The sequence below is a fragment of the Cibotium barometz genome, chromosome 21, assembly GCF_041138505.1.
Source record: "Cibotium barometz isolate CiBa-2024 chromosome 21, ASM4113850v1, whole genome shotgun sequence".
Classification (NCBI taxonomy): Eukaryota; Viridiplantae; Streptophyta; class Polypodiopsida; order Cyatheales; family Cibotiaceae; genus Cibotium; species Cibotium barometz.
Window position 1 is genome coordinate 6,153,040 of NC_141066.1, and position 8,894 is coordinate 6,161,933.

Below are 8,894 nucleotides of genomic sequence, written 5' to 3' on the forward strand. Positions count from 1 at the left end.
TCTAACCTTCAAAGCTCAATACTTGGTCCTGATCATCTTTAGGGTGTTTCCCTCATCACATGAGGGGATTTACAATATAGAGCGGGCCCCCAATACATAAGTGTGCGGACATAGTTGTCGTAGGAATGTGTTAACCAATTATGGTCAACAGTCGTGGCATCATTAGCACAATCCACATTTTGAATATGACACACATTATTTGCACTTCATGCATAATGCTCAAAATATTTATTTGAAAGGTTTGCAAGATAGTGGGCATTATGTGCTCCTTAGCCACACATAGACAAAAAGGGCGATGAGGAAGAGGGAAAAGACATACCTCATCTTGGTTAATATAGATGATGAACCTATTCCTAGGGGTGCCTCATATGATTCCTTCCTTTCATAATTCTCAGATTGGTTTCTTGATAAATTACCACTCGGTCTTCCTAAATCTAGACCTGAAGACTACATGACTGACATCCTACCTAGTAGTATGTCGGGCCTTATAAAGCACCTTATAGAACTAATGTCGTAGTAAACAGGATATTCAGAGATAAATAAAATACTTGCTAGAGAGAAAGCTAATTTAACCTAGTAGTTCATGAACCATACAGAGCACATGTCCTTCTCGTAAAAAAAGAAGAACGTTATGTATCATATGTGCATTGACTATAGAGCCCTCAACAAGATCACCATAAAGAATAGGTACCCGATTCCTAGAGTTGATGACCTTTTAGATGAGAGATGCCAGCATCTTTAGCAAGATCGAGTCTAGTTATCATCATCAAGTAAGAATGGCCAAAGAAGATGTGTCACTAGAACTTCTTTTCATATGCATTTTGGTTACTCTATGAGTTTTTGTGTGATGCTGTAGAATGATGAATAGAACCTTTCAGACTTCATTGTTGTCTATTTTTAATGATATTATGTTCTTTAGTAAGAGTATAGAGGAGCATAAAAAGCATTTTGAGATTGTATTCAATCTTCTTAAGAAAATAACCTTTATCTCAATCCTAAGAAGAGTAGTTTTTTCCAAACAAAAATTGAATACTTAGGTCTCATTGTCTTTGATAATGGCATAATAGCACTACTCACATCCAAACCCTAAACCTAAGCATACCACACATGCTAGATTAGAGTTGCAAGAGAGAGGGAAAGAGAACACTCCAATTCTATTGCATAAATGGAAGAATGAGTTATAAACAAGAGGAATTGGCTTTTATAGTTTTCAAGCCTTTTCCCACTAAGCCGCCTAGGAGTAAGTGACCCGAGGAGCCCAGAACAGTCACAAGGGTTTTCTTTATGGTGTGGCCAATCAGCCGAGATCCTCTTATCCGTCCTTTGAAGCTCAAGACTTTGGAGCATCTTTAGGGTGTTTTCCTTATCAAAATACGAGATTTACCATATAGTACGAACGCTCGTTACATAAGTGTGTGGACATAGTTGTCATAGAAACACGTTAACCACATGTAGTTAACATACTCCCTTTCCTAAAGTGAATTGCATCGTCATGATCGGTGAAGAAGTTGTCGACACACGCTGGGCAGTGTTGCACTTGGTTGGTCCTCTTGTCTCTCCAGAAATGAGAGGGGGTGGGGGGGTTAGTAAGATGGAAAGAAGTTAGGGGAGTATTGATGCTTAAATATCCATCTAATCGTATGGGCTCTTATAGTACTCATTTTTTTGTCGTTTTCTTTTCTATCTTTATTTTATTATTTTATTTTTTTTTGGGTCACCTTTGCAGCTTTAAGATTGTCATGGGAGGAATCAGAGTAGTTGCATGAGTAGACTAGCACGGAATACTTAATGCTCAACATCCAGGTTGTAGGTAGTGGTGTTAATGAGGGTTTAGTAAAACAACAAGGTGGGAGTTCTGGAGGGACAAGGAGGTAACTTGTATGGAAACTGCTTGCACTCCGAGATGCCATATTCCGATGGCAATGTACATGTAGCTGTAGCATCTTCATCAAGACATCGTAATGGAAATCTTGGCTCCCTTGGGTGTTGATATTTTGGTTGGTCGGTGTTCTCTCTTTCTATTTCGGTGGTTTGTCTTCTTTGATCGTTGTAGCTCATATGACTGGGATCTTGTTTTGATGAGAGCAGTAGTTGACGGAGAGGATCCATAGGTGTAGTAGCTCATGTGATTGGGATCATGTTTTGATGAGAGAGGTAGTTGACAGAGAGGATCCATAGGTGTAGTAGCTTTGGATTATGGAAGTGGAAGCTACTTTGGATCATTTGGCTTTCAAAGCTAAGGTAGCATAAGAAGAAGTTGTAGGTAGGGTCACTGAGTGATGAAGTACAATGATTTGGTCAAAGCAGGGGTGATCAAGAAGATCCAAGCAATGGGTCAACCATTGACCAGGCTTACACCCTCCATGGTCCCCCCCATCCTCCAGAGATGTACCTGAATGGTTGTTGATGATGAAGCTTTGTGCGGTGTGTGTGCAAATGATAGAGCCATGTGAGAACTATAGATGTCGTGCATGGGAGAGGGCGAAAGGTGTGCATGTAGTCCTAATCGCCTAGACATGCCTCATTACCTAGAGACGCTTGAGTTCATTCTGCGCTCTTTGTTTTTTTCCTTTTCTTTTCTTTGCTTTTTTTTTTTGGTCCTCCTCTTGGGTCAGGACTTGAAGATTGTTTATTGGTCAGCACCCCAAAAGAGGGTTGTGTACTGATTAGCCCATTTGGCTAGATTTGTAAGCTTACCCTTGAGGTTGTCTTTGAGTGGTTGTTTAAGCTCTAGCATTTATGGCACTGCCCCTGGGTTTGGTGATGAAATTGAGGGGGGAGGGTCGGAGCTTCATGGATGAGGCTCTTTTTGTTGAAAGGATTGGGCAAATTGAGCTTGTAAGTGCCCATGCTTTGTGTGTGGGAAAGTCTATGGGATTTGTTTGATGAAGAGGGGACTTACTTCCTCTTTGGCCACCGCCAAACTAGTTGCATGGTTGGACATGTATTTGCTCGGTTTTGTGGATTGGGCCAACTGTTGAGGATTGTTATGTGGGATCCAAATGATGGAGTTACCATCATTGAAGTGTTGGGCATCTAAGAGATGTTTTGGCATCCATCGTTTACTGAGTGATGAGGGCTCGTGGTGGTTGACAAGGCTTCTTGGTTTTTTGTCGACGGGGATATGAGTAGGTTATCGATGTTGAGGACAAGCTTTTGATTGCCACATTGGGAGCCACATGTGTGTGTTTCCTTCATGGAAGCCTTGAGCTTTGAGCACATTGATAGGCACCCATCGTTCTTGGCTTTGCTATCTTGGGGCTAGCTAACTTTTGACCGTTGGGCCTTTTGTTGTAGCTCCTTGGAGCTTTGTTTTGGTGGATGAGCATAGGCTACATTCTTGGGTAGCCAAAGGTGAGTGTTGCCTTCATAGTAGCCTTATGCTCTTAGCAGGTGGTCGAGCCAATGTTGAAGGGTTGTTGGCTTAGGGTTGGTTTTTGTCTGCTTAGTTTGCTTTTTGCTCTAGTGTTTTCGAGATGGCCATTTTGGGATCTAGAGTTATATGTAGCCATTGTAGAATCCTTGAGCTGCCCAAGAAGATTCTTGGGCACCCACCATTGATTGTCATGATAGGGGTAAGAGATGGGGGTGCTTGCTGTGGATGATCAAGAATGTAGAGTTAAGTGTGATTATCGACGATGAGGCTTGATTGTCAGTGTTGGATGGTGTCGACAGTGCTCCTTTGACCAGCTTTAGTAAGGCATGGGGTGTGAGATTGTCGGTGTAATGAGGATGGGACTTGAATGTGGAGGGCAGTCAAGGGTGAGACTTTGTGTATGATTTTCTCGTTTGGACACACAAGAGGACTGTGGCTTTTTTGCCATTAATTTCCGTGGTGGTCGTTTCTTCTCGTCGCCAATTGATTTGGCAGTGCGTGGCATCAATCCATTCTTTCCCAATTATAATCCGCCCTTGGAGTGCTCCTGCATCTATGCCATGAAATCTGCACTCCAAATGGTTATTTCCAATGGATATTTTAGGAATGAAATACCCAACACTCTTTAGATGCATTTCATGTGAGATTTGATGAGGTGTAAGTGTGGTTTTCCACCCCTCCAAGAATGTGAGATTTATATGTGGGCTTGTCACCTTTTTCGAATATTCTCAATCGAGAATCCAATCCATATTCTTGGTGAGTTTGGTTCTTGTGGCAGTTCGAGGGCGGTGAAAGACTTACCAGTTTTTGTGGGTGAAAAAGTACCCTTTGTGGAAGCAGCTGGTGCTGGCATAGGATTGGATACGGTGGACTCCCCTTCCCAGAGGATCATCATTACCTTTTCCGTGGGAAGTTTGAGGGTAGTTGTGTGATGTGTTGTCAGTTGAGTTGACTCTACATGGGGCATTCTTGAACCAGCTCCCTCCAAGGATGACTGCTTCTTTGGTCTCACCTGTGGGAACCACATAAAACTTACAAGCCAATGGGTAGATATAATATGTACCGTTTGTGTAAAAGACCCAAGGTCAAGGATGTGTGTAGAGAGGCAACCATGAGCAATCGTCCAAGGTTGAAGCTTGCCATGGAGCAAGGCTTCGTGTAACAAGGGGTGTTGGTTGTGTAAGCAGGGCGCCCAATTTCTCCTTGTCCTGCTAGCAGGGCACGCATGGATGGCCAGGGTGTGTGTAAAGGGCCTCACGAGACGCATGCTGAGGTGGACCTGGATATGCGCCATTTTTGGGGAGGGGGTTAGAATGGTGATCGCCTAACTTTTCCCTCCCCCGGGCACCTACTACGCTCATCTTGGCTTATTATAACCTTCCTCGCCCATGATTGGATTTAAATTTTAAATACCAGCTGTGTTCTAGCTGGCACTTTTTTGGTTGTGGAGTGGCGGCCGGATCCAAAGAAGTCTGCGACCACTCATGCACACACATGTTTGAAAACGGCGTCTTGCACAGAAACTGCTTGAACCCGAGATGTGTGCCAGAAACTGCTTGAACCCGAGATGTGTGCCAGAAAGACCGTGGGTTGAAAACGGACCTGTCCACAGGAAAAGCCGCACTTTGGTTCATGCGCTGTGCGCGCGCACAATTTGGTGGAAGTCGGTAGCATTAAACGCGCGATGGTGCAAGTCTCAAGAGCCTAGGCCCGCTACGCATCCGCGGCATCTGTGAGCCTCTGCAGATTCCAGAAGCGGGAAAAGACGCAAGTGCGGCAGTGCCTTTAGAAGCTAGAAAATAAATGGAGGCTGGATCAGATTAAGAAAATTTAAAATAGCTCTTATTTTAAGGAATGATTTTCATATATTTTAGTTATAAAACTGACATATTATAGAGAGATATAGGAAACAAAAACCGGATAGATTTAAAGGTTATTCTTATTTTGATTAGTTAAAAAATATGTTTTTTCCAGCATTGAGTTAGAGCAAACCGAAGGAAAAACCACCTCACCCACTTAACAAGTATTTTAAATGGCCATCAACATTCGAGATGTTTGGGCCAATGTCAGAAAAAAAACCATTCTTTAGTGTAATTTTTACGGATGAAATTGATTAAAACCGGTCGTAACTTGAACCAGTGTCAAAAATAAACTTTTTTTCTAACAAGTGAAAAAAAGGACAACCTTCAAGCAATCAGTTTTTATTAAAAAATGCATCGATTAATCGGTTTTATAACTAAAACCTGAAAATTTGGAATCTTTAAATTCAAGGCTAAGCAAAATTACAACCGGTTTTTCTCAATTTGAACCATGAAAATTACACTAAAGGACGGTTTTTTTCTGACACTGAAGTCTTGAACCTCATCTTTCAAGAGCACTTGGGTCCAAAGAGATTATGCTCTTGATGAATGATAACCTACTTTTTCCTATCTTTCAGTCCCTTTACATTCCAAGACTTCCCCCTAGTTCCTTCATAGAAAGCTTCAGTGGTGGTTGCTAACCACCCTAATTGGTAGGATAGTACCTAGATTGATGACGAAAAAATTTGGATATGTAATATTTACGGGTCTCATAAACATAAAATTAGGAGTGAGTAATTCTACTGGGAAGTGACAATACCCAAACTCTTCATCCAGATTGGATAAAATCTTCTTTAGTTAACTAGCCAACTAGGTCCCTTATACCATTCAGATTAGTGTATCTCAGAGCTCTACTCTTTCAGATCATATGCCTTTGATCTAGAATTGGAAAGAGTTCCCTTGGGGGATGAAGGACTTGGCTACCCCAAAAGGAAGCTGAGGGTTAATAATCTACTTCTAAAGGACCCCCTGTTTGTGAGATTGACTAAAGAAGCAATCAAGAAGCTTGATAGCAAGGGTCTAATTAATGAGTCTTGGAAGTGGTTATTCAATGAAAAGTAGGTCATTAGGCATGTATGCTAGTAAATTGAGAGCCAATGAGAGGCGGGGGGAAAGGGAAACTATTGAGACTTTATGGTCTGAACTCCAGAAAAAGAGGCAAGAAAGGGATTTATCTGGCAAGGAAGTTCAAGAGTATGCTTGGGCTTCCTTGAAAAAGAGGCAAGAAAGGGGTTTATCTGGCAAGGAAGTTCAAGAGTATGCTTGGTGTTAGGCTCTTATGGCTAAATAAGATGAGAAGAGGGCTTTAGAGTGAAGTGGGACAGCCAAAAAATACTAATCTCCCTCTAAATTTCTCTTCAAGTCTTTGAAAAGCATCTGGAGGCAAGGATGTGGTAGGGGTATAAGGGAGGTTTCAATGGGTCTATGGAGGATTTTGATAATGATACTGAGATGCTGGTGCGTACTTTGACAAGGAGGAGTTGGTTGATGTGACAAGCACAAGAGTTACTCCTGGCATGGGCATAGGATACTAGTGGAATCCAATCCTAAAGGTCAAGGGAAATGTCTGAGAGCAAAGAAAGGGAGAAGAACCTAGAGGGATATCCTTCCATACTGTAGAAGTTATCCCAAGAGAGCCTTGTTTTCTTCATCAAAGAGTTGGGTTATCCTGCTTGATGGTCCATAGCTCATATATTTGAGGGGTTGCATTGCTAGGAGTTTGTGTTGTACTAAGTTTTATTTCTACTAGTGTCGCGACCTGTCTCCGATGGGCAGGAGCTAGACACACCATTAAAAAAGAAATATGTGTAAAGTCACACTTCCTTTCCATTACATCTAGCATTACAACCCAATAAAATGATGACAATCTTAACACACCTGAATACGGCTTCAAAACAATCTTCGGACAACTGGATTATCTCTCCTTGGAAGCCTATACCCCTCACCTCCATCTGGCAAAATAAATAAGGGCGTTTGAATAGGCTTGTAAATAGCATATCGCAAAATTCTATATTGTCCAGTGCCTAATCACCGAAAATCTAACTTATCAGGCTTTTCATAGTCCACAAACATTACACGTACATGAAGTTGATCCATAATCTTCCACAATCTTAGATTGTAAATTCCCAGGAGCCCAAAGCTCTCGTTGTAAGTGTCTCGACCATACAAACCCAACAATAATCTGGGTTCTAAAAAATAAAGATATTCCCTCTTACAAAAAGAATGTTTTAATAAAAATATGCTACATAAAAAGGAAGTTTCTATATATATATACCGTAAAATACTAGTGCTCTCTAATAGTTTGATAATTAGAGATGCTGTTGCTTGTCCTTCCCAAAATGGAGGGTCTACAATTCAGCCATGAATATTAAATAGATCTTGGAAAACAATAATACCTATATTATAGTAAACATCCAAAAAATTACCTTCAATATCTTGTCCATTACCATATATGAACGAAAATGATATCCTTGCCACATCCATCCTAAGCAATATACCCCTGATATCAAATATAACACTCTCTCTCTCTCTCTATATATATATATACACACACACACACACACACACACACACACACACACACACACACACACACACATATACACATATGTGTGTGTGTGTGTGTGTGTGCTCAATAGCTTGAGCCAAGCAAGGGATAATATAATGGCACTGTATATAAAAGCAATCCAGAAGTAAACAAAGACTGCACATGGCACATCTTTGCAAACATTCCCCATTTATATGCTTACTTCATTGTATAAAGATATGTATAAATGTAGTCTCTAACATTTGTAAGCTACCATTTACATTTACATTCTTTGGCATGCAATTTGCAAAACCTGCTTGTAGATAACATTGGTTGTGTGAAGAACATATTTGGAGATATGTGAGTGTTTTAAAGCTCACCCAAAACATGTGGGTTAGACAGAGTACTTATAATGGTATAGAACATGAATTTGTCAAATGGACATTACAAATTCGAGATGGCACTATAGGTCATCCAAACAATGAAGGCAGAGTGGTAATTCCACCACAAATGTTGATCCATGGCAACTCTATTTAAGTTTGGTAGAATGGGTATACAAAGATCTTCAGAGAGTGGAGGATTATGCATGCTTCTTCAAAGACCGTGCTATTCTTGCACCGTGAAATCTAGAGGTTGATGAGATCAATGAACTAGCCTTGAGTTCGTTGCCCGGTCTTGAAAGTGAATACCTCAGTGCAAATTCTGTTGTTTCTTGTGAGAATGATGCAATACTATATCAAATTGAGTTTCTGAACAGTTTAAACTTAGGTGGTGGTTACCCTCCTCTCACCGCTTACTTCTAAAGATTAATGCCCCTATCATGCTGCTCCGCAATTTGGACCCTCAACAGGGACTTTGTAATGGTACCAGATTGATATGCAAGCAATTTAACTCAAAGGTGATAGAAGCAGAAATCATTACAGGTACAAACATTGGAGATAGAGTCTTTATTCCCAGGATAACATTTACGCCAACTATGCTTCAATTTCCTTTTGACATGAGAAGGAGATAATTTCTTGTCAAGTTAGCTTTTGGTATGTCAATAAATAAGTCCCAAGGACAAACATTGAGTGTATTAAGACTTTATCTGGCCACACAAGTATTCACACATGGACAACTGTATGTTGCTTTG